Source organism: Myotis brandtii, unplaced genomic scaffold, assembly GCF_000412655.1.
Source record: "Myotis brandtii unplaced genomic scaffold, ASM41265v1 scaffold297, whole genome shotgun sequence".
Classification (NCBI taxonomy): Eukaryota; Metazoa; Chordata; class Mammalia; order Chiroptera; family Vespertilionidae; genus Myotis; species Myotis brandtii.
In genome coordinates, this window is record NW_005361351.1 from 126,561 (window position 1) to 152,429 (window position 25,869).

At 42.1% G+C, this 25,869-nt stretch overlaps 1 protein-coding gene, 1 long non-coding RNA gene and 1 pseudogene across 7 annotated transcripts in view; 1 reads left to right on the forward strand and 2 right to left on the reverse strand.

Moving 5' to 3' along the window:
• Positions 1-70, reverse strand: part of PFKFB3 (6-phosphofructo-2-kinase/fructose-2,6-biphosphatase 3) — an 84,293-nt gene extending 84,223 nt beyond the window's left edge. For all 6 annotated transcript variants that reach the window (XM_014542288.1, XM_014542289.1, XM_014542287.1 and 3 more), the window contains exon 1: positions 5-70. The gene's annotated coding sequence lies outside the window, so the exon portion shown is untranslated. The remainder of the gene's footprint in view (positions 1-4) is intronic.
• Positions 71-4,421: 4,351 nt separating this feature from the next.
• On the forward strand, positions 4,422-5,460 carry LOC102259818 (annotated as a pseudogene).
• A 4,091-nt stretch (positions 5,461-9,551) lies between these two features.
• On the reverse strand, positions 9,552-14,075 carry LOC106726638. Its single transcript, XR_001362709.1, has 3 exons — positions 13,784-14,075; positions 9,760-9,917; positions 9,552-9,662 (listed from the first exon to the last, which is right to left on the reverse strand). It is a non-coding gene; the product is annotated as an uncharacterized LOC106726638 (long non-coding RNA).
• Between the last annotated feature and the right edge of the window lie 11,794 nt (positions 14,076-25,869).

Sequence of the window (25,869 nt, forward strand, 5' to 3'; positions counted from 1 at the left end):
CTACCTTTTCGGAAGGGCATCGCGGAGGCGCGCTCCCCGCAGGACGGGCCTGGGACACTGAGGCCGGGCGACGTCCAAGTGCCAGCCCCTCGACTCGGGGGCGCAGGACAAGGGAGGGGGGAAGAGACATATTTGGGCAAAGCCCGGGCGCGTCACACACGGAGCTGCGACCTGCTCGAGAGGAGGCCACTGAACCGAAAGCAAGCTCCTCCGATCTGGAAGACAACCAGGTCCTTCGGGCTCTTCGGGGACATCATCCCTGGAAGGATTTGGGGAGCTTTATCCCGTTTTTATCCTTCGGTCCTCGGGAGCATAGGACAGGTACAGAGGACTGTCCAAATGGCTGCTGGGCTCGAGGTGAAATTACATCAAGGCTGGAGGGAGTCACCCCCGAAGTACATCTGTGATAGTCACCCTGGACACTCGTTCAAAATCCTTCCTTCTCCCTCTTCTGCCCGGCTTTATTTTTCTCCCCAGCACTCATCACCTCTGACAATCTATATTTCTCTTCTGTTCATTGCTCTTTCTCTGGGACGTTGAGCAGTACCTCACACACAGGTCAATAAATACAATAATAATAATAATAATAATAACAATAATAATGTTTTTTAAGGAACTCTAACCTAGAGAAATAGGAGACAATCATCCCTCTCATTCTTACTTATTCTGCCTCTGTGAAGGCCAATACCTGAGAAAATGCATTATTATTTGGTGGGCTCAAATATCTCAAAGGCAGGCCACCTTTCCAGTCAGGTAAGTGTTACTTCCTTTGAAAAGTGCTGTTTATATTGCAATTTGAAGAAATAACGTTAGGAGCAATCTTCTGATCTAATATTTAAAGCACTCATGTCCATCTTTCAATGTAGTGGGGGGAAAACATCCAGGTGAGCTGAAAAGTCAGAACCAATGGTTGTTGTTTTTTTTAATCATTTCTTTTTAAAAATATATTTTTTAATTGATTTCAGAGAGAACGTGAGGAGAGATAGAAACTTCAATGATGAGAGAGAATCATTGATCAGCTGCCTCCTGCGTACCCCCTACTGGGGATCAAGTCCACAACCCTGGCATGTGCCCTTGACCAGAATCGAACCTGGGACACTTCAGTCTGCAGGTTGATGCTCTATCCTAGGGGTGGGCAAACTTTTTGACTCGAGGGCCACAGTGGGTTCTTAAACTGGACCGGAGGGCCGGAACAAAAGCATGGATGGAGTGTTTGTGTGAACTAATATAAATTCAAAGTAAACATCATTACATAAAAGGGTACGGTCTTTTTTTTTTTTTAGTTTTATTCATTTCAAACGGGCCGTAGTTTGCCCACGGCTGGTACCCACTGACCCAAACCGGCCAGGGCCCTTTCTTTCTTCTAGTTGGTACTTTCACTGCTCTGTGGACTCACCTGGCCGATTGTGATATAGTAAAAAATATATATGTGATCTTTGTCATCAGTTCCTGGCACATAACTCCAAAAACTCTTGGAATCTCTGGAGTGATGAGAGGTTTCATACATATAATTGATTTCAGAGAGAGAAAGGGAGAGGGAGAGAGAGAAACATCAATGATGAGAGAGAATCATTTATTGGCTGCCCCTGCATGCCCCCCACTGGGATCAAGCCCACAACCTGGGCATGTGCCCTGACCTGGGAATGGAACCATGACCTTCTGGTTCATAGCTAGATGCTCTCCCACTGAGCCACAACAGCCAGGCGGTGATGAGAGTTTTTGTATGCTAATGAGATGACTGGTGGGGGGAGGCTAGATAGCTTCAGGATGGGGGTGGTGGAAGACCAAGTAAGATTAGAGCAGCGGTTCTCAACCTGTGGGTCGCAACCCCTTTGGGGGTCGAACGACCCTTTCACCGGGGTCGCCTAAGACCATCGGAAAACACATATATAATTACATATTGTTTGTGTGATTAATCACTATGCTTTAATTATGTTCAATTTGTAACAATGAAATTGGGGGTCACCACAACATAAGGAACTGTATTAAAGGGTGGTGGCGTTAGGAAGGTTGAGAACCACTGGATTAGAGGGTTGGAACTTTCAGCCTCCCCCCATCTCCAGGCAGGGGAGGGGGACCAGAGATGGTCTATGATTTAGTCAATCATGCCTGTGTAATACCTCAATGAAAAACCCTAAATGATGGAGCTGGGAAAGCTCAGGGTGTTGCGCTCAGAGAGGGCATGGAAGCCCTATGCACCTCTACCCTCTTACCTCGCCCTATGCATCTCTTCCATTTGGCTATTCCTGAGTCGTATCCTCTATAATAAGCTGATAATAGCAAGTAAAGCACTTTTCTAAGTTCTGTGAGCCTCTCTAGCAAATTACTGAACCCGAAAGGAGGGAGTTGTGAGAACCCCCGACTTTGTCGCCAAGTTGGACAGAAGAGTGGGTAGCCTGGACACACAATACTTGTAACTGGCATCTGAAGTTAGGGCAGTCTTTTAGAACTGAACCCTTGACCTGTATGTAGGGTCTGAGGTTACCTCTGGGCAGTTAGGACCAGAATGGAATTGAATTGTTAGATACCCAGTTGGTGTCAGAGAGCTAGAGAACTGGTTGTTGGTGTAGAAAAACCCCACACATTTGGTATCAGAAGTCTTGTAAGTGAAAACATTTCAGACTCCTGTAGTCTGATAGCTCCACATCCTGGGTAGGGAAAAGAACATAGGGCTCATCACTGTCTTGTTTCCGGTCCATGTTTAGTGAGCAGCCCTCTCAGACTGTTGTTTAATAACCTGGGGAATATTTATTATTTTACCACTAATCAAATAGCTGACAAGGATTGATGTCAACATTTAATAACTCTGAGTGTTTCTGCTTGTTCCCTGCAGAAGGGAGGAAACAATGAGGCAAATTCACATAGAGATAAGAGAGTGGCAGGGAAATTAGATTTGTTGAAGTGACAGCCAGTACCTGTTGGGGACATGGGCCGGAGTAGTGGGACATGGCCTTCAGGGTTTTGATGTGGAGAAAAGATATGAAGCAATTTTAAATTGAGCGTATACTCCCAGGTTCTGTCAACAATATAGTATGAGGCATAGAACCAAGTAATTTTATCATTCTTCACCAAAATTTCAATTGTGTCTGCCAACATTCGTGTTGTCAGTCTAATGGACTATTGATTTAACACTGCTCCTGTCCTGGGGAGCTCTTACCATATCAAAGTGCTGTTGAAGTCTAGCCTAATTGCTAGAACCCCTCCTGAGGGCTGCCTAGCCAGGCTAGTCTTCCTCCCACTTCCTCCAGGTCCCTGTTTATCCTCATTTTAGAATGGTCACCATCAATAACATAATCAGGTCATCTGAGGTCCCGCGAACAGAGGTGCTCAAACTTGTGGGCAGGTGAGCAAGCTGGAGGGCTGTTTAAACAGATCACTGGGCTGCAGCCCCATTTTCTGATTCAGTAAATCTGGTGTGGGGCCCCAAGATTTGCATTTCTCACAAAGTTCCAGGTGCTACAGAGGTTGCTAGTTCTCTTAGTTGCAGAGGGCACTTGGAGAACCAAAGAGGAAGGGGAACTCAGCTGTGAGGTAAGGGCAATGGAGGAACAAGAGCAGACCCGGAGCTCCTTTGATCCAGGGCAGGAGCACCCTTCTTCCTGGGCATGGGTGCTGGCTGAGTGCTTCCTGCCCTGGCTCTTGGGGCAGGAAGTGCCCAGGGCCACAGCCTCTGGTTTTCTTGCTGCAGGCAGAAAAGGGCCCTCTTCCCAGATTTATTTTCCAGTTCATCGGCCGAAGCTTTCATGCGCTCTCCAAAGGAAGGGTAACCCTCAAATAGGAAGATATCTGATACTCTTTACCCTCAGAAACTGGTCCTCACCACAGCCTTTCCTTAGCCAGGTATTGGCTATTTTTTACATTTCCCAGCCTTTCCTTTCTAATTACAGAAGGTAAGGTGTTGTCTGGGATTCCAGGCCAAAGAAGGGGGCTGAGAGCCTTTTCATGGGGGTCAGGAACGGGTAGGAAAGTGTGTGTGAAGGAGGAAGAGAAGAGGAGGGGCGGGGAGGGGGTAGCAGGGCCCATCAAGGACTTAACAGCTCCACCCCCACCTCTGCTAGACTCGCTGGTGTGGAGAGTCCACCTGCTGTCTCCACTGCCCTGGCCATTGCCCAACTCTATGCCCCTCCACATGGTATGGTTCCAGTGGTTTCCAGTTCCTGCTGCCTTAACCTTCCCAGCTCCTAGGGGTTTGCCCAAAGGCAGACCTACAGCCAACCTTAGGGTAGGATGCAGGCAAAGGGCAGGGTTGGGGAGAACTGGCTGAGGATCTCTGCTTACTGTGCTGTGTGACATACCCTCTGGAGCCTCGATATTTTGACTATAAAATAGGGACAGCGAATCCCAGCAGGCCCTAGAGCACCATACTCTGTGTCAAGGTAACCTCTGTGGTCGCTGTGGGGAGCCGGGCGCGGCTGGACACGCATGGCCATGTGGCGTCAGCTTGCCCGGGCCAGTGCGCCTCTCCTACGAGTGCCTTTATCAGGTTCTTGGGCAGTCCCACCCACCAGTGCTGGCCTAAAGACACTGCTCCCGGTGCCAACTTTCGAGGATGTTTCCATTCCTGAAAGTCCCAAGCTTAGATTTTTTTTTTTTTCAGGCTTAGTGGCAATATATTTCTCAGAGGGTGCAGGCTGCAAAGCTGAATGCCTGGTTAGAGCTTTAGCGACCATTCCAGGTCGCATTTAGGAAGGAGCCAGCTATTTCACTAAGAGCACAGCCACGCATTAGGCTGGAGCTGCTATATAGGAAGGACTGGATGAAGGCAAGCGGAACCTGGGACAAGGGAGTGGGGGAGGGGCACAGGAGTAAACAGCGAGTTTGGCAACCACAGCGCCTATGCAACCTGGCCAAGCTTAGATTTGTTGAAAGAATACCACTTGTGCCAAAAGTGTGAAAAGAACCTAAGAACTTGCGTGACATACAGGGACCTTCAACTGAAGATACTGAGTTCACAGAAGGCAATTTTGCAATCTTGGCACTGGGTGGTGGTTACCTCTACTGGGGCCATTTTGAAATGATGCGCCTGACAATCAACCGCTCTATGGACCCCAAGAACATGTTTGCCTTATGGCGAGTACTAGCCCCTTTCAAGCCCATCCCCCGCAAGGGTATGGGACAGCATATGGGGGGCGGCAAAGGCGCCATTGATCACTATGTGACTCCTCTGAAGACTGGCCACCAGCTTCATTAAAGAGATAGGCAGCTGTGAATTCAGAGATACAAGGTTTCCTCCACCAGGTTGCCCACAAGTTGCCCTTCCCAGCAAAGGCTATGAGCCGTGAAACCGTAGAGAAGATGCGGAAAGATCAAGAGGAACAAGAGGGTAACAACCAAAACCCTGGGACCTTTGAGTGCATAGCCACTGCCAACATGCTAGGGATACGGAAAGTACTGAGCCCCTATGACCTGACCCAGAAGGGACAATAATGGGGCAAATTCTACCTGCCTGAACATGTGTAGTGAGAATATGAGAAATAAATGTACAAAGAGAAGGAATCTACATTTTTGTTCTCCTCAGTTACCCTGAAAGTCTGGGTAGCTCTGATGTCATAACCAAGGAGCCGCATATGAGTGCTGTAGATGAAAGTGCATTATATTTATATTAAATAAAATTTCAGTATCACCTCTGGCTAAAAAAAAAAAAAAATAGGAACAATGCATTCTTCATGGATTACTCTAAGGATCTGATGAAATCCTGTTTGCCTGGAGCACAAGTGCTCAATAAAAGGTAGCTGCTGTTATTAGTAGTATTAATATTATTAGAGCTGGAAGCAGGGAGAGGGTCCCTGGGTGGTGAATGGGAAGGGTCCCAGAAGAGGAGTGATGGGAGCACCTGGGAGGGCACAGGATGGGAGCACGTGGGCTGGACCAAGAAAATGTAGAGGCTGAGGTTCAGTGGGGTCTAGTGAAGCAAGAGAAATCCAGCTCCTTGACTGTCTTTTACCAAAATGTGAGTGTGTATGTGTGTGTGTGTGTGTGTGACTATGAAAGGATTAATGATCCACAGTATCAAAGAAAACTACAAACACTTAGAATAGTTGGACACAGTAACTCATAGATCTTGGTTTCTAAATATCATTCTTTTATTAGAGGAAACAGGAGATCTTTCAGGGTTGGAGATGACCGCAGGGCATCTGTGGCACCCGAAAATAATCATTTTGCTGAGGTCCCAACCAATGACGGAGGCATGTCCAAAAGACACGGGCCAACCTGAAAGGGCTCCTCTGGGAAAATCGTGAAAGAAATGGATTGTGACCCATAGACTAAAGTAAAAGCCCAGTATGTCCATACTGACATAAACAAATTGTTGGTAGAGGAAGGAAAGCTCTTCTCTACAAATTCTAGAATTTATAGAATTATTAGAATTCTACCTAATAAATGTAAAAGAAAAGTCACCATTTGGCAAATGCCATAGTAATAATTATTTTATAGGAGAATCATCAGTGTATGCTAAACTTAGTAAAATATGATGAGAAACAGGATATTAACAGCCTCATAGAATCTCTCTCAAGGTAATTATTAATCACAAAGGGGAAAATGGTAAAGAATCCTGGCAGCCACCTTAACCAAGTGATCAAAGTTAATGGACCAGGAATGGACCAAGTCAGCATCATGTGCCTCTTCATATAAGGCACTGAGACGGACACACTATATCTGTAATATTCTTGCCAAAAAATGTATAACCTGACTTTAGTCATGTGAAAACATGAGACACCTAAAATAAGGGACATTCTACAAAATAACTTAGCAAGTACTTCTTCAAAAATGTCAAAATCATGAAAGACAAAGAAAGACTGAGAGAGTGTTCCAGACTAAAAAAGACTAAAGAGGCATAATGACTAAATGGAATATGTGATTCTGGGTTGCACCCTGAACCACAAAAGGGAGATTTATAGGACAGCTGGTGAAATTTGTATAGTATTGTACCAATATTAATTTCCAAATTTTGATTACTGCACTGTGGTTATATAACATTTGAGGAGTTGGGGTGAAGGGTATATGAAAATTCTTTGTACTCTTTACAACATTTTTGTAAGTATGTAATTAATTCAAAATGAAAAGTTTAAAAAAATTAGCCCTAGCTGGTTTGGCTCGGTGGATAGAGTATCGGCCCCTATGAACTGGAGGGTCCCAGTTTCGATTCCGGTCAAGGGCATGTACCTTGGTTGCGGGCACATCCCCAGTAGGGGGCGTGCAGGAGGCAGCTGATCGATGTTTCTCTCTCATTGATGTTTCTAACTCTCTATATCTCTCTCCCTTCCTCTCTGTAAAAAAAATCAATAAAAATATATTTTTTTAAAAAGTTTTAAAAAATTATAATTGTAGTTTTCTGACCAAATGAGAAAACTCCCAAATTGATTTGGCTGTGTAATCAGCTACTAATTACTGTTACTGATGGAAACTGCCTAATTTCCAGGCCACATAATGAGGAGCATTAACATAAATTTAGTGGCTTAAAATACCACCCGTTTATTAGTTTGCAATTCTGTAAGTCAGAAGTCACACAGCAAGACTGAATTCTCTGCTCAGGGTTTCATGGGGCTGAAATCAAGGTGTTGGCTGGCTGAGTTACCATCAGGAGACTCTAGAGAAAAACCTGCTTCTGAGCTCATTCTTATTGGCAGAATTCAGTTCCTGTGGTTGTAGGAATAAGGATCCATTTCCTTGCTGGCTGGCTGTCAGCAGGGGCTACTATCAGCATCCAGAGGCTGCCTGCATCCCTTGCCATATGGCTCCTCCATCTTTAAGTCAGCCAGGCTGAGTCCTTCTCATGCTTTGAACTCTGATTTCTTTCCAAACCAACCAGAGAGAACTCTCTGCCTTAAAGGACCCAGGTCACTAATTAGGAATCTTAATTACATCTGCAAATCCAGCAGTACTTAGATTAGTGTTTGACTAAATACTAGTAACTGGAAAAGTTGTATGTGCAACAGGCTCGGGAATCTTGGGGGCCAAATGAGAATCCTGCCTACCACAGAGAGTAATTTCTTAAACCAAATTCATGGATATGAATTGGCAAGCAGCTATGAGTGGGGGAATGGGAAATGGACTGCAATGAGGACATGGGCTTCCCAATGCCCCCTGAGTCAGTCTGACCTGACTCAGCTAAAGGTTAATTCTCAGAGAGGGCTTCTTTTCCCTCCTAATAATCCTCTTATTTATTTATTATTTTTATTTTTTTGTTAATCCTCGTCTAAGGATATTTTTCCATTGATTTTTAGAGAGAGTGGAAGGGAGGGTGAGAGACAGAGAAACATCAATGTGAGAGCGACACATTGATTGGCTGCCTCCCACACATGCCCCTACTGGGGCTGGGGATCGAGCCTGCAACTGAGGTACTGTGCCCTTGACTGGAATCAAACCCTTGACTCCTTAGTCCATGGGCTGACGCTCAATCCACTGAGCCAAACCGGCTAGGGCAATCCTCCTATTTAAACTCTACTTCTGTGTGCAGCCCTGACTGTATTGGAATGTAATTATCCTCCCTTTCTGCTGAATTTTCAGAAATCAGGATTTAGTTTCCAGGAGGCAATTCCTTTTTTATATTTAATTTTTATTCATTGATTTTTAGGGAGAGGGAGGGAGGGAGAGAGAGAGAGAGAGAGAGAGAGAGAGAGAGAGAGAGAGCTATTTGTTCCACATGCATTCATTGGTTGATTCTCGTATGTGCCCTGACTGGAGATTGAACCCACAACCTTGGCCTATTAGGACGATGCTCTAACTAACTGAACTACTCAGTCAGGGCTATGGGAGGCAATTATTTTCAAATCCTTGATTAATGTCCTTGATGCAAAGTCCATGTTCAACTGTCCTTGCAACTTTGCACACACCAAGCAGTTATAGCTGGGGCACTTGGGAACATGTGCCCTGAGCCAGACCAGCTCCCTACTAGTCGGGGACAGTTATTCCTTTCTTCAGAAGGAAAGAGGAGCTGAGATGAGGTTACAAAGTCAGTGGTAGGCCTTTACAAGCTGTTCTCAGGGTCTAACCCAGGCCTCTGACACCCCTCGAGCCCAATGATGGGGCTGGATTGCAAACAGAGCCATTGGAAATATCAGAGCTCTAAAGGACTCAAAATGTAACTGGCCTGCTCTTCTGAAGCCCATTCCCATCAATATATAATCAGGCTTTTTTTTTTTAATGTTACAAAAAGCTTTCTCTTTTTTTCATAACACTCTGACAAATTTTTGACTCAAGCAGAGGCAAACATTCACCCCATTTCACTGATGAAGGAGCTGGCCTCAGCTAGAGGAAGTGGTTTGCCCTGGCTGCTCGGCCAAAGGCAGATCAGAGACCTAAATGCAGGCCTCCTGACCAATGCCACTGTTCTCACTGTGCCGCACTGCCCTTCTCCAGGGAGCTGTGTTCTCTCCTCCTGTCCTTGTCCTCCGGGTGGGACGTCACAGTCCTCAGAGGGTTGGCTCAGCTGGGACTGAGGGCCATTCAATCCCAATGTATTTAGTCTTTTTTAAAAAGTTGTTTTTAGAGAGAAAGAGGAAAGGGGATAGAGGGGGTGGGGGGAGAGAGAAACATCCACTTGTTCTTGTTCTTAATGACCTATTTACGGTTAAGGAGCCAGGCTGCCTCTTTCCCAGAATTCAGACTAAACTTCTCAGGCCAAGTGGTAGCTTTCCACCCCCATTATGGTCCTAGAATTGATGCTGAAGAGGAAAACAAGGAGTCACAGAGATTTCAAATTAGTCACATAATCACTTCTGGAGATAAAGGGTGATTCTTCATTGTGGGGTTTCACTTTACCTGTAATAAGGACACTTTAGAGGCCAACTAAACAGTGGGCAAGCCAGGCCAGTGGGGAGAGGTGGGGCCATGTGACCAAGTGCAGCGCTGGCTCTTGTTTTGCCTCCTGGTGCCTCCACTCTGGCCACTGATTCCTTCCTCTGCCTCTGTTTCCCCAGCTGTAAAATGTAGAGAATATTAGTTGTTGACAGAATGTAAGGAGCAAATCACTGCTTAAAAAATAAATACTGAATTTCTAACATTAGGCAAACATGCTGTATATTTTTACTGTAATATATATATATATACATATATATATACAAAAAAGCTGCTTAGAATTATTTTTATTTTCAATTAATATTTTATTCAAATTTAAAATGTTAGGTTTTCCTTAACCTTTTAGATTGAACTTAAACTGCTTTAGTCTACTTATAACTTTATTTGATAAAAACAGTAACATATAACACTGTTAAGAAACCTTGAAAAGTGGTCCCATTCAGAAATTTAGTTATTTAAAATGCCTTAACAATTTTAAACCACATTTATGAAGTTAACACTTTATCATTTAGAATACTTGTTTGCTCACAAGCCTTCCCAAGTTCTTAACCAACTACATATGGTGAATCCTAAGTTGCCTTAAATGTTCTCATACTGCTTACAATCTTAATAGAATTGTATTGCACCTTTTAACTTAAATGACAAATCTATACCAAGCATGTCAAACTCGTGGCAGGCTGCATGTGGCCCACAACAAATATTTTTGCGGCCCAGCCAATATAATGGTATGTAAAAAAAAATTTTAATAAACATTTCTTAACTTAATTTTTACAATATCCTGTTATACATAATTATTAATAACGAACTATGACTACAACTACAGTTCGCTAATGACTGATTACTATAATCGTGTTGCATTCATTTCCCTTACACGCCTTACGTGCATGTGCACCATTTCTCTCTACTAATACTAGTAGCAAATATTTTAGCAGCCGATTGCCACATCATTAGTCTTGGACTGACTTGTTTGGTGTGCGCAACAGGAAATATTTTGCTTTCGGAGAACAAGAAAAATAGGTTTACTTGTGTTATGCTTATTAATTTGTGCAGTTATTCGGTGTCTGATAGGTTAATATTCAAGAAAAAATATTAATTTTTATTAAAATGTTCTATTATTTTACATTAACGATTACTCATTTATTTCAGCCCTTTGTATTCAGCATGTCTCTATAGAAATAAACCTATATTTCTATGAAAATTGAAGCTTTTGTTTTTTTATGGCCCACATAAACTTAAACCTTGTTTATTAGGCCCGTGTTAGCCTTTGAGTTTGACATACTTGGTCTACTCAATTACATTTTTAAAACTAGAATCACAAGATCAGTCCATTGGATACTCAAATTTATTACATTCTCTTAAAATTGCAAGTTCTTAAAATACCAAACAGATACAGGTCACTTAAACTTAACTCCAAAATAGCAAAAGCCTGAGCTGAATTTGCTTCACATTCCTGTTTATATAAACTTTTCCAGGGTTAAAAGAAACTTACCTAATCAAGTTACAATTATGTTATTACCAGCAAGCTGGAGGTCCTGTCCTACAGCACTAAGGTTACTTACAGACCAGAAAGACCCTCATTAGGATGGCAAAAACACACACATAATAATGGTTTTCCAGGCCTTCTGAATTGTGGGTTATATTATTTTTGCAATAAAATGTTTAAAACTAAAGTGAAACCTAAATTATAGATCTGCCACAAGGGAGTTTCCAGATGGGAGATGAGCTTTTAAACTATTACAAAGCATTTGTTGCTTACTTAGCCTTGGCTTCAAGAATTGGCCAGGGAATTAATTTCTAAATGGTGTCATGTTCTGGAGGCATCAGTAATTGTGTTCAGGGCTTTGGCCTGGCCATTGTGCAGTTTCCTCAGGCACAGGCTGCACAGATGGAAGGACAGCTAATGACTAGAGAGAGGGACAGGCCTGTGGAGGATTAAAGAAAAAGCAAGAGTCAAAATCAGTCCATGAAGGGCACTTCATTAGCGCCTAAGTCTTACAGCGGTTCTCAACTTGTGGGTCTCGACCCCTTTGGCGGTCGAATGACCCTTTCACAGGGGTCACCTAAGACCATCCTGCATATCAGATATTTACATTACGATTCATAACAGTAGCAACATTACAGTTATGAAGTAGCAACGAAAATAATTTTATGGTTGGGTCACAACATGAGGAACTGTATTTAAAGTGCCAGAAGGTTGAGAACCACTGGAAGAGATCATCAGAACTCAGGGCTCTAAAGGGCAGATATCTAGCTCAAAAGAACTTAGGCAAAAGGGTAATTTTCTGAAAGAATACTGATTACTCGGGATGAAAAGCAGAACATCCTAACCACAGGATAAGACAACACAGCTGCGAGGCTGCAGGGAGGTCCCAGGGAATGAGGCCGCTCCCACGGAATCTGTGAGCTCCGAGCTGGGAGAGAGTGGTTCTGAGGAAGGGTGTGGGCTGTTCAGAAGGATAGTCATGGTTCAGAAGAGCAGCTTGTCCCCTGGGCTTCATCAAGGCAGAACTGGTGCATTCTACCAGAAGGGTCAGGAATCAGGAGACCTGGATCTAGGCCAGTGATGGCGAACCTATGACACGCGTGTCAGAGGTGACACGCGAACTCATTTTTTTGGTTGATTTTTCTTTGTTAAATGGCATTTAAATATATAAAATAAATATCGAAAATATAAGTGTTTTACTATGGCTGCAAATATCAAAAAATTTCTATATGTGACACGGCACCAGAGTTAAGTTAGGGTTTTTCAAAATGCTGACACGCCGAGCTCAAAAGGTTCGCCATCACTGCTCTAGTGCCTACTCCTATCACCAACACACTTGCTCACCTTGGGCAAGCCCCTTCCCTTCTCTGGGCCTCAGTAATATCTACTTCAAAGTGACTCAGAGCCCTTGAAGGGGACGTGCCAGGCCTGACATTACAGTTCTCTGAATAAGAGACAGAAAGGCAGATTGGGAAGCAAAGGAGAGGAAATAAGGGCACTGGGAAGACTGACAAGAGACAAACACCCTAAGCAAATAGGGATTTAAACAGAAAAACACCGCCTCCAGGGAAAGTGCTTAGTCAGACACGAAATAAGAGGGAGAGGCTGGTGGCCCAAGTTGCACTGGAGGGTCTGGTCACCCCACAGGGAGAGAGCCTGGCCATTCTTGTTGGCAGACCCTCTGAAGTGCCTCAGGCCAGGTCCCCCACCCATTTTATTTCTCCCTGAATCCAACTTCTGGCATCTGTGATACTATTCAAAAGCAGAGTGACTGTGCATAATCCTTTTTATGGAATGTTTCCTCTCAAGACATGTGCTCTGAGCCCGCCGGGTACTGAGCAGATAAATGAACATTTACTGGATGGATGAAGGATGGATGTTTGGAGGACTGTGCTCCTCAAAGCTTAGAGCTGTGACATTCATTTTTTATCTTCAGCTCCAAGAGCCTGGTTCACTGTAGATGCTTAACTGTTAAATGAATGAGTCAGTCGATCACAAAGCTACCTTTGCTGCTGAATATGGATTCATATTTCTGTGTGACTTAGACTCCAAATACGTCCCGTCCCTCTTTGTGTCACTGGTTCTATCAATTCTCAGTAAACATTTGTTTAAAATCAGGTCTTCTCTATTTCCTGTTCTGTGACTCAGTGTTTGATACACAGAAAGAAAAGGAAGAATAGATGTTTATTTAAGAAGTGCATGCTTCGCCCGGCCGGCCGGCATGGCTCAGTGGTTGAGCGTCCACCTATGAACCAGGAGGTCAGGGTTTAATTTCTAGTCAGGGCACATGCCCGGGTTGTGGGCTCAATCCCCAATAGGGGGCATGCAGAAGGCAGCCGATCCATGATTCTCTATTATCATTGATGTTTATATCTTTCCTTTTCTCTCTAAAATCAATAAAAATATATTTTAAAAAAGAAGTGCATGCCTCTGCGAGCTAATGACCTGTCAGGTTCACCTTCAATGAGGGATGCTCTAAGTGTGAGTGTGTGGCATGCTGCCCACCTGTATCAGAGAGGGAAGTTGCTAGAAGAAACAACTGGCAGATTTCAGTGGCTTTGCATAGAAGTGTATCGTGCTCACAGCAGTGTCGGTGTTGGTGGATGGGGTGCGGTGGAGACTCTGCATTTACAGACTTAGGCACGTATCTTCTTGCCGGTCCTGGTATCTTCTATTGGATCCTCTGCCGACAGTCAGATTCAGTCCTGAGCTCCAGTGCTGGGGCAGCAGCTTGAAAGGCACCAGAGACAAATGGGGAGGAACTGAATTGTCCAGCATCGGGCCAAGACCTGGGGGAGGCAAGTGGAGGGGTGGGGTAGGGAAGACAGGACAGCTTCCTCCCAAACATGCTGGCAGAGGCCATTGTTCCTTTTCTGAATCTGCTCCCACCCCCACCCCCACCCCCCTGAGCTGGCCAGCAGGCACCATATTTAAGACTGTACTAAACATCTGTTAAAATACAATTAAACAATTCTTCCTAAGTCCTGTATTAAATTTAAAAATGATCGTGGGAGTCACTAATTTTCAGATACCAATTCTTTATCAGTTAGGGATGTCTGTCCATAAGTAACAGAAACCTGAATCTACTTAAACAAGAAAGGGCTTCTTTCTGGTGTAGGAAGTCCGGAGGTAAGCAGTCCAGGGCTGGTGCAGTGAATCTGTAGTGCTCTGTTCCACCAACCATGGTACGTGGCCTTCTTGCCCACAGTCTGAGCACTGCTGCATCTCCAGGCATCAGGCCACATCACTCAAGGTTGAACTGGGGCAAAGAAGCAGCACTAGGTCATCTTTCCCTTTTACCAGGAAAGTAAAAGCTTTCCCTGAAAGACCTCACATATTTCTACTTCCATCTCATTACACAGAATTGTAACTTGGGTGCTGGGAAGCAGAAAATGTGCTTCCTAGGGGCAGGTGGGGAAAAAGAAGTGGGCCATGTCATGTTACCCCAGTGATCCTGTACAGAGAGGGTGGTTTTAAAGACTTCAGTCCTCTTCAAAATGACCAAATGTTGCCTGGCTGGTGTGGCTCAGTGTTTGAGCATCGACTTATGAACCAGGAGATCACGATTGGATTCCCGGTCGGGGCATATGCACAGGTTGCGAGCTCAATCTCCAGTGTGGGGTGTGCAGAAGGCAGCTGATCAATGATTCTCTCTCATCATTGATGTTTCTGTCTCTCTCTCCCTCTTCCTTCCTCTCTGAAATCAATAAAAATATGTTTAAAAAAAAACCCACAACAAAACAAAAAAACGATCAAACGTTGGTTGGGAGAAGCATTCTTTCTTGTATATTTAAGGTTCTTCATATCCCAGTCCTTAAAACTTACTCAAAGTAAATGTTTTAGACAAACACCAATCTTGGACTAAGGATTTTAAAGCATTTTACTAAAATGAACTGTTTCAGATTCCCAAGGTGAATCCGAAGTTCAGAGTCGACATCCTGTCTTATAGGTAAGTCTGATGTCACAGCTTTGCCATCAGACTGAGGATGCTCAGTGGCCCGTCTATGGCTGGCTGGATTAACTGAAAACTGATGAGGACTTAGAACCAAAAGTTTTGTCCACCCTTGGCTGGGTAGGATGAGTCGACTTTCCTTTCAAGGAAAATTGTATGAGTCAGTCAAATACCTGAAGTTTTGGTGTGGATGAAAGTGGCTTTAGTAAAGGGCTCCCACTTTGAAATTTTTTGTTTTAACATGGCTCTAAGAGCCAGAAAAAGAGAAACATATATATATATTCTATAAGCTCTGAATATGTTTATCAGGCCAATTATACCTGCATCTGCTTACTAACATTATCATTGACATATTTTAGAACCATATTTGTGTCCATATTTTCAACATGATATATATTTTTACTTAACTCATAGTGCCATGAGTTTTATAAGCATTTTTAAAAAATATTTTTTATTGATTTTGAAAAGAGAGGGGAAGAAAGAGGGAGACAGAAAAATCAATGAGAAAGATCAATGAGAGAGAAACATCAATTGGCTGCCTCCTGCATGCCCCACACTGGGAATCGAGCCTGCAACCCAGGCATGTACCCTAACCGGGAATCAAACCAGCGATCTCTTGGTGCATGGGTCAACGCTCAACCATTAAGCCACATCGGCTAGGCAGAATGGTAAGCATTTAATCTATAATTCTTTAGTAGCTAACTGGTATAAAAATATGTAATTTCCCTGAATATTTTAAGCCTGATCCAGTCAACAAACAAATCACATAATTTGGCTTAAATTATTACTCTATTAAGATAAGCAGAGAGATGGCATCTTTTAACACTGGAAAAGGCAACTTATATCACTTCTCCCCTCTCTCCCAATATTTCCAAATTGACTTGTTTGAAAAAGAAGTTTAACATCTTAATCCCCTTAATCCCTGGGAAGATGAAATATTTCAACACACATAAGCTCACTAAGGGCCATCAAACAGCACAGTGGATGTGATGGCACCAACCAGTTGGCAATGTTACTTCTGTCTTTGGAAACAACTTCTGGGTCTACCCAAAGGTTTATCATTAGTTGGAGGGGACTAGCTGCTCATGAGGAAATGTGTGGGTGATCAGTGAGGAGGAAGGTTTATTTTTGTCAGAAAACATGCATTTGTCTAATCACCTGGAGGAAAAAGTGTTGCTATTATTCTTGCATAGCCGTTGTTATAAAAATAATAGTTGGTGAGATGTGGTAAAATGTGGAAATTATAAACCACCATTATTGCCGAGGTGAATGCATTCATGTTGTTGTTTTGTATGTGTGTGTGTGTGTGTGTGTGTGTGTGTGTGTGTGTGTGTGTGTTTTTAATTGTTTTATTGCTTAAAGTATTACAAAGGGTATTACATATGTCTCCTTTTTTTCCCTCGCACTTGACAATCCCCTGGCCTCCCCCTACCCCCCAGTGTCTTATGTCCATTGGTTATGCTTATATGCATGCATATAAGTCCTTCGGTTGATCTCTTACCCCCCACCCCACTTCTGCCCCACTACTCTCCCCGGCCTTCCCGCTGCAGTTTGACAATCTGTTTGAGGCAGCTCTGCCTCTGTATCTATTTTTGTTCATAAGTTTATAATGGTTGTATGTGTGTGTTTAGAGAGAGTGGAAGGGAGCTGGAGAGACAGAGAAACATCGATGTGAGATACATTGATTTGTTGCCTCTGAGCTTTCAACCAAGGTACATGCCCTTGACTAGAATTGAACCTGGGACCCTTCAGTCTGCAGGCTGATGCTCTATCCACTGAGCCAAACCAGTTAGAGCCATTCATGAGTTTTATAAGCAACTGCCCATATGAAGTCTCTAGAGAAACTGAGTCCTCATTAAAGTGAAAATTATTAGATTCTGTTTCCTCATGGAAAAGGATAAATTCTGTGGTTAAAGCATCGTTCCAATACACAAAGGTTACAGGTCTGATCTTTGATCAGGACACATACAAGCAGCAGCCAATGAATGCATAAATAAGTGGAACAACAAATTGATGTGTCTTTCTCTCTCTCTCCCTCCCCCCCTTCCTCTAAAAGAAAATTTTAAAAAATATATGTTTTTATTTATTTCAGGGAGAGGGAGAGAGATAGAAACATCAATGATGAGAGAGAATCATCAATTGACTGCCTCCTGCACACCCCCTACTGGGAATCACACCCGTAATCCCGGGGCATGTGCCCTGACTGGGGTGAACTTTGATCTCCTGATTCATGGGTTGATGCTCAATCACTGAGCCACACCGGCCGGGCTCTTTAAAATAAATTTTTTTTAAATTTTAATAAAAATAGGTGGACAGCTGTAAAAAATAAAATAAAATCTTACCTTTTATGACAGCATAGATGGAGTTGGAGAGAATTATTCTAAGAGAAATAAACCAGTAAGAGAAAAACAAGTCCCATATGATTTCACTTATATGTGGAAACTAATGAACACAATAAAATAACAAAATAGAAACAGACTCATAGATACAGCGAACAGACTGGCAACTGATAGAGGGGAAGGGTTTGAGGGACTTGGTAAAAAGGTGAAGGGATTAAGCAAAACAACAACAACAACAACAACACACCTCACAGACACAGACAACAGTATGGTGATTATCAGAGGGAAAGAGGAGTCGGGGGAGAGAAGAGGGTAAAGGGCCGACAAATGGTGACAGAAGGAGACTTGACTCGGAGTGGTGAACACACAATACAGAGTACAGATGATGTATTATAGAATTGTACACCTGAAACATAATTTTATTAATCAGTGTCACCCCAATAAATTCAATAAATAAAAAAATACAAAAGAATAGGTGGGCAGAGAAATAAGCACAGTGAGGCAGAGACCTGATTAAAAGTGAAGATGATTCAAAGTGAGGTGACTGGGAATTAAGAAAAATTCTCCTCTTCCATCCTTGTCCCTGTCTCCTTAGGACTTTTTACAGAGCTAGAGGTTTTACTTTTAGTAAATATAATGTCTTCATCAAAAACAGTCTTCCCTTTTGTTTACTCTGATAATCTCAACTTATTTGATTGTTGCAGAAACCCTACCTCTTTCCATACTTTGGAGTGCTTAATAAATACCTCCTAGGAAGGGCATGAGAGAATGCATTTGGAAGAGTAGCACAGAGAAGGCTGTGACACCCAGATGCAGGGAGCTGAGAGGCACTGATTCCTATGAACTAGGGGAATCTTAGAGCAGGATAGGGAATGCTGGAATTTAGACATACAGTTATGCTTGCAAAATTGTAGACATTAAGCATCATAACTTCCCTTGAGCTTCTAAAGTCATGCAGCAGCTCTGAATTTCACTTAAAAAAAAAGTCAGTTCAGGAGTTCTTCAGCCATCTCTCTTTTTAAAAAAATTAGGAATTATACTTTTTAATTAACAGACTATTTTTAGAGCAGTTTTAGGTTTACAGAAATATTAACCAGACTGTACAGAGTTCCCATATACCCCTTCTCCCTCTCTTGCACATTTCCCTATTATTAACATCTTGCATTGGTCTGGCATGTTTACTACAATTGATGGACAATACTGATACATATTAACTAAAGTCCATAGTTTACATTAGGGCTCACTTTGTGTTTTACATTCTAAGATTTTAACAAATGCATGACATGTATCCATCATTATAATACTAGAGGCCCAGCACACGAAATCACATAAGAACCAGACCAGCCGCGTTGCCGTGGGACCCCAGACCTGCCACACTGTGAGATCCATCAATGCACCTCCAGGTGACCGGTCGTTTGGTTGTTACTGTGTTACGGCCACTGGCTTTTTATAATATAGATCATACAGTATATTTTCACTGCCCTAATGCTCCATCTATTCATTCTTCCCTTCCTCCTCTTCCCAACCCCTTCAGCCATCTCTAATTCCTACAAGCATGGATCACTTTTTAAGAGAAAATATTATCAACACATTCAGAAAGTCATTTAACAAGCACAGTAACTTTTGGTGATTCATTTAAGGAACTACTTTCATTATATACTGTGGGGAAAAAGAAGACAAGCCACTCTATGGAAAATTTTCTGGCTGCCTACCTAACATCCATTCACCCTCTTTTTCACAGGAAAATAACTTCCAAGTTTTGGCAGGACACAGGCTGCCAGAAGAAAAAAAAAGGCCATATCCCCAGCCTCATTTGTAGCTAACCATTCATCTGACAAAGTTCTGTGCAATGCAAAGTAGCAGAAATACTGTACTGCAGTATTAAAGAACTGGGATGTGCCCCATAAACTCTTCTTCCACCCCTCTTTCTCCTTCTTGTAGGGGGAAGGCATATATGATGGATGGAACTTACACAGCCTTCACAGATCAGGAAGTAGAAAGCACATGCTAAGGATGGCAGAGAAATTAGACAGCATGTGTTTCTGATACCTTCACCTGGCCACCTCTGACTGCTTAGCTTGGAACTTTTATGTGAAGGACAAAAACACTCTTTTATTTAAGCTACTGTACCGGGTTTAATATTGTACCCCCCAAAATTTTGAGCTCTTCAGAACCTCAGAATGTGGGCAATAGTATGTATGCAGATGTCATTAGTCAGGATGAGATCATACTTGGTGTAGGGTGGGCCCTAAATCCAATATGACTGGTGGCCTTATGAAAAAAGAGACATGAAGACAGAACACCAAGTGATACATCTCTAAGCCAGAAACTGCCAATGATGGCCAGCAACCACTGGAAGTTTAGGAAGAGGCAAGGAAGTATCATGACCTAGGGCAGTGGTCGGCAAACTGCGGCTCACGAGCCACATGCAGCTCTTTGGCCCCTTGAGTGTGGCTCTTCCACAAAATACCGACTTCTGCGCATGGGCCACAAAGTTTCAATCGCACTGTACATGCGCGCCCGCACGTGGTATTTTGTGGAAGAGCCACACTCAAGGGGCCAAAGAGCCGCATGTGGCTCATGAGCCGCGGTTTGCCGACCACTGACCTAGGGCATTCAGAAAGCACCTTGACACCTTGATTTCCGATTTGCAGCTTCCAGAACTGAGACAGAATTCATTTTTGTTGTTTTAAGCCTCCTGGTTTGTGGGGATTTGCAATGGCAACCCCAGGAAACAGTTACAGCTACTGTTATAGTTTGCTGTCTTTGTAATATGAGGCCTAACCTAACCCTTATATAGTCATCATGTAGAACACACTACTTTTCCCACTTGATTCTAATGTCACTGCTCACTCAAGAAATGAAAGTTCTGCTGGAAAATGGCTGATTTCTTCCACTGATTTATAGGCGATAAAGAACTCTGCCCAGAACCTTCCTCACTTCACCTGCCACTGAGATTCAGTAGTGTTCTCTGTGACCACCTTTCTTCTAAAAAATGCAATAGGAGGGCAGACCAGGAAAACTGACTGATTAATAAGATTACTCAGTTTACTTTCTAATACATAGGTTCTCTTTCATTCTTATTCCATCTTTCCTGATCACTCTTCGCCCTTCTCTATCTACCCTTGGGCCCACCCATTCTGGGCAAGGAACCTTTGGGCTATCCCAGAAACCACTCAAGTGCTAACTGGGGCATATATTTTAGAGCTGGCTAAAGTAGCTAAGGGAACAAGGCCACGCTCCAAAATTTCAGATATATAATTGCATTAACTCCAAAAAGAAAACAAAAACAACCAGTTTTAGTTGGATAACTGCCATGTGAAGTTAACTCTAGGTGAGAGAAGTGCTTTCAATGCAGCTAACAAGATCCTTACTTTTTGCTTCTCATCATGATATAAAGACCAAGTGCCAACCTGAAGAGAAAACACAAGCTTTGCTGACAGCCTGATCCATCAATGCCTCTCTGGTGCAGCAACAATGAATCCAGGAGAATGTGCAGTTAAGTTCCTCCTTTCCCAACACTGCATGACTCCACTCATCTGTTTTCAATTACATTAATGCCTCAGGTGAATCACTGCCACACTTCAAATGTCAGATACAGAAACCCTTTTTCATTGATGGCAGAGGTTAGAAGAGAAACTAAAAATGTTTTAAAAATAAAATCAAAAGTTTCCTTTGAGTTCACTGATATATCTTTTAATTCTCTTAAAACATCACTTACTAAAAAAAAAAAAAAATCACTTACTGATTGCCGCAATCTGCACCGCTGGGTTCAGGATCTGAAGGAGGGGCCGACGCACAAATGAAAACACTAGACCAGAAATATGAATTATTAAGGGGTGGGGGCCAGGTGGTATCTCTTTCGTGAAGAGCACACTAACCTCTGGCCAGTCCATTTTTTATTTATTTGAATACACATTTGCCCTTTAGCAATGCATATAGGCATATGAAAGGTAAAGTTTGGTAAACAGTAAAAGGATTACTAGGTTAGGGAATTGCCTTGAGTCACCACTATCTCAATAGATGAGGTGCTTAGCATCAACCCTGCTAACGCCCAAGGTCCACCAGCTTTCCGTGTTCCTTGGTGTACTCTCATGATAGTATCGGCAGTGGATGGCTTCCCGCAACTGATTAAAAAAGGTGAAGAATAATTTTTTACCCAAAGCCACACCAAAAATGTTCAGAGCTCAAAGAAGTTATTATTCATTAAATAGATATTTCAGAGTCTACTATGTGCCAGCTGGTACTGGGCATATTGGCAGGATAGACACTTTTTGCACTTGTGAATTTTATGGTCTAGTGAGGGTAGATTTGCAGCCATGCAAGCTCCATCATGTGACAATTGCTATGATATAGGCTGACAAAGGGTGTAATGGGAACAGAGCCCACATCTAGAGTGGAGTGTACTCACATGTATATGTGTATACATATGACATATATACAGGCTGACCGGTATTAATAGGCATTAATAAACTAAGCATTAAAGCCTGAAGAATAAGCAGAAATTACCCAGGGTGAAGTGGAACAAATGCTTTGAAGCCACATAGGCAGAACTATGAAAAGTTCAATGTGGCTGCCCTGGACGTGAAATGGGGGGGATGGTGAGAGGTGAGGATAGAAAAGTATACAGGGCATGAGATCAGGGGCTTTGTTAGACATATGAAAGATAATCCAGGAAGCTCTGAGTTTGAGGGCACTGACTCAACTAAGGGGTAAAGTCTAGGCCTCAGGCTGAAACTGGAGTTTTAAAAGTTTGCTGAATTAAATGGGGGTGGGGGATCCAAGGTCACCATCCAAATACCAGTTGAGGAATGTAGCCTTTTTTGAATAGCTTGTATCCAGCTAAAACTTGGGGCTCTTTCCAAGGAAAGGGTGGATAAGTGGATATTAAGGTAAGTAACCAGCAATATTCCATAAGTCAGGGTGGCTTATTTTGTTGTTGCTTATTTTGGCCACATATGTATTTCAAGTGCTTAGACAACTGCCGGTACATAGTAGCTATTTAATAAATATTTGTTGAAATAATAAAACAAAGAAAACTTCATTAATATCCTCAAGGAGATAAAGACCAGGATGCCATGTTAAAAAAAAAGACAAGGGAAGGGAGAAGGAAAGGGAGAAGGGAAGGGAAGGGAAGAGAGGAAAAGAGACAGTATATCAAAATAACATTTCAAAAAGAGTTTAAGATCCAGTATTTGATTGATGTTTAAGAAAAAGAAAACTAAATGATGAAGCAATAATAATACTCAATAATACTTAATACATAATACAAGTTTAACTTCTCAGACCTTAAAAACACAAGTTCCTAGATTGAAAGGGCCAACCACATCATGACATTTCTGAATATTGCGAATAAAGATCCCAAATGTTTCCAGAGAGAAAAAGGCACGTCACATTTATTTATTTACTTATTTAATATATTTTTATTGATTTCAAAGAGGAAGGGAAAGAGGGAAATAGAAACATTAATGGTGACAGAGAATCAGTGACTGGCTGCCTCCTACACGCCCCACACTGGGGATCGAGCCTGCAACCTGGGCATGTGCCCTGACCAGGAATTGAACCCAGCAATCTTTTGGTCAGACACAATGCCCAAATAAGCCATACCAACCAGGGCAGATATGTCATATTTAAAGAAAAACCAGAGTAGCATCATACTTCTCAACATTAACCATAAGAATTAAAATAAAATGGAGTAGTATCTCAGAAGTCTGATGGAACACTGTTTAGAAACCAGCCACATCCTACATAATAAAAGCCTAATATGCTAAATGTCCAGTCATCCATTCAACCAATCAAAGCATAATATGCTAATGATATGCTAAGGCAGCTTAACCACTCGCTATGATGTGCACTGACCACCAGGGGACAGATGCTCCAACTAGTAGGTTAGTTTGCTGCTGGGGTCCGGCCGATCAGAACTGAGCGAGATGGGCTGGACATGCTCTGAAGCCCTTCCACGGTCCCTCCCCGGCTGGCCAACCTCCTGCATCCCTCCCCGGTCCGATTGTGCACTGGTGTTGAATTGGAGCAGAAGGCCAGAGCACTGATGGGGGCGTCTTCAGGAAAAATACAAAGCTGATAGACTAACTGATATACCTGACCTGGAGAGAAAGGAGTGAATGACAGATAAAAACCAAAGGGAGAATGACAAAAAAAAACCAAAAAAAAAACCTTAAAATTTTAAGTACATATACTAAACAATTTTTAAAAACTGGGAAATTACCAAAAAAAGAAAAAAGAAAAAAAAACTGGGCAATTATTATTAATTCTAGGAAAACCCAAAAGTTATATAAGAAAATAATCATAATATATTGCCTGGATCATACATGAATTATACTTATGTACTAGAAAGTTAGCAGTGACTATTGCTTTACCAAAAAAACAACATTCTCATGAAGTTCCTAGGGAAATATATTTTGTTCAAGTAAAATTTGATGTAAATATATTAGAAGAATTGAGGAGGAGAAATGGGACATGAACAGTTCGGTTTAGAGAGCTGAATAAATCCTCCTCTCTCCAATAACAAAAAAAAAATCATTAGAAAAATGTTTAAAAATAATAAATCAAGAAATAGTACTATAAGCAATGGAGTTAAAAATAGGAAAATAAATACCATAAAAAGACAGTTACAAGAGTGCAACATTTTTCTTTGGGAAACAGGATTGGTGGGGAAGAGGGCTGTTATAATTTGCTGAGTCTTTGAGCACTTAGTGACTTTATTATTAATATGACTAAAATTAAAAACTGAGAATAGTTTTATAGCCCTAAAGTTACTTTTCAACCCAAATTTCAATAATAACTATGACTCAATACAGTTGACTCCTCATAAAATACCTATATATCCATACTCATCTAAGATGGTTTACTGACTTGCCATCAGTTTATTACTGAAGTGATAAAGCATCAGTATGGTTTTGTTTTTTTCGTTCTTAATTATGACCCTAAAAACAGTACTATAAATAACTGCCAAGTGTGTCTTTGCTAACTTAAGACTTTTTTCAAATTATCAGATTTTGATTCTATTTGTTCCTTGTTTTTCCAAGATAAATCGGTAATAATATTCCCTTAGCCACTCCATTACTGTGCACCAACTTCCTCCTTTCATGTAACTCCTAGTTTCAAAAGCCACACACCTGTCCCACAGGCTCTGTTATGAACCCTTCCATGGGGGACAGTGCCTTAGCTTATCAGAAACGTTGAAAAGGACACTTCATCAATGGGAGAAAAGTGCACCAGGCAGAGGAAGAGGTATTCTTAATATCGTGTGAGAGTGCAGAGGAGGGGAAAGGTGGTTGCTAAAGAAAAAAAACCCAACTGTTACCAAATCTGGAAGTAGCTGGTGTCCTGAAACATATTTAAAAATATCTGCAGACCTTATAACTTTTAAAGGGACAATAATGTAACAACACTGTTTTCCTTTGTTATCATAGTTGTATGAACCCATAAAATATTTCCCTGATCCTTCCTGTTCTCACACTTTTTTTAAAGTTTTAGGTTACTTTTAAAACATTAAATCTATTTTGTAACTGTCTAGCTAGCTGATACCAGAAACAAAGGAGGCTTACTAAACAGCATTTCACAGAAGAGCGTTTATGTGTTGCTCTCCACTTAACAATTATCTTAATAACAGAACTGGGTAAGAAGAATACATTTCTACATGGAAATTACTATTTTTTTCTATATTGTCAATATATGTGCATTTATATAAAATGTCATTATTAAATTCACTAGTCTTCAAAAGGTCTAAAAATCCTTAGAATATCATGCTTTAAAAAATAAAACAGCCTGGCCCCATGTAGCTCAGTGGTTGAGCATCAACCGATGAACCAGGAGGTCAGAGTTCGATTCATGGTCATGGAACATGCCTGGGTTGTGGGCTCAATCCAGTGGGGGGCATGCCAGAGGCAGCCAATCAATAATTCTCTCTCACCATTGATGTTTCTCTCTCTCCCTCTCCCTTCCTCTCTGAAATCAATAAAAATATATTTAAAAAAATATATACATGCAGCCCTATAATTTAGATATATCTAGACTCTTAAGGTCCTGGTCCAGGACTCAGCACTCCTATATCTTATTGATCAGAGGTCAGCAAATAAAAAAGATAGAAAGACCAACCTAGAAATAAACTGACTAATAAAAGCTCCAGGTAGAGATACAATGAAGATATTATGGAGGAAACCAAGATGGCGGCATAGGTAAACACCGGAGATTGCTGCCGCAAACAACCACTTCAAAAATACAACTAAAAGACGGAACGGACATCACCCAGAACCACAGGAAGGCTGGCTGAGGAGAGA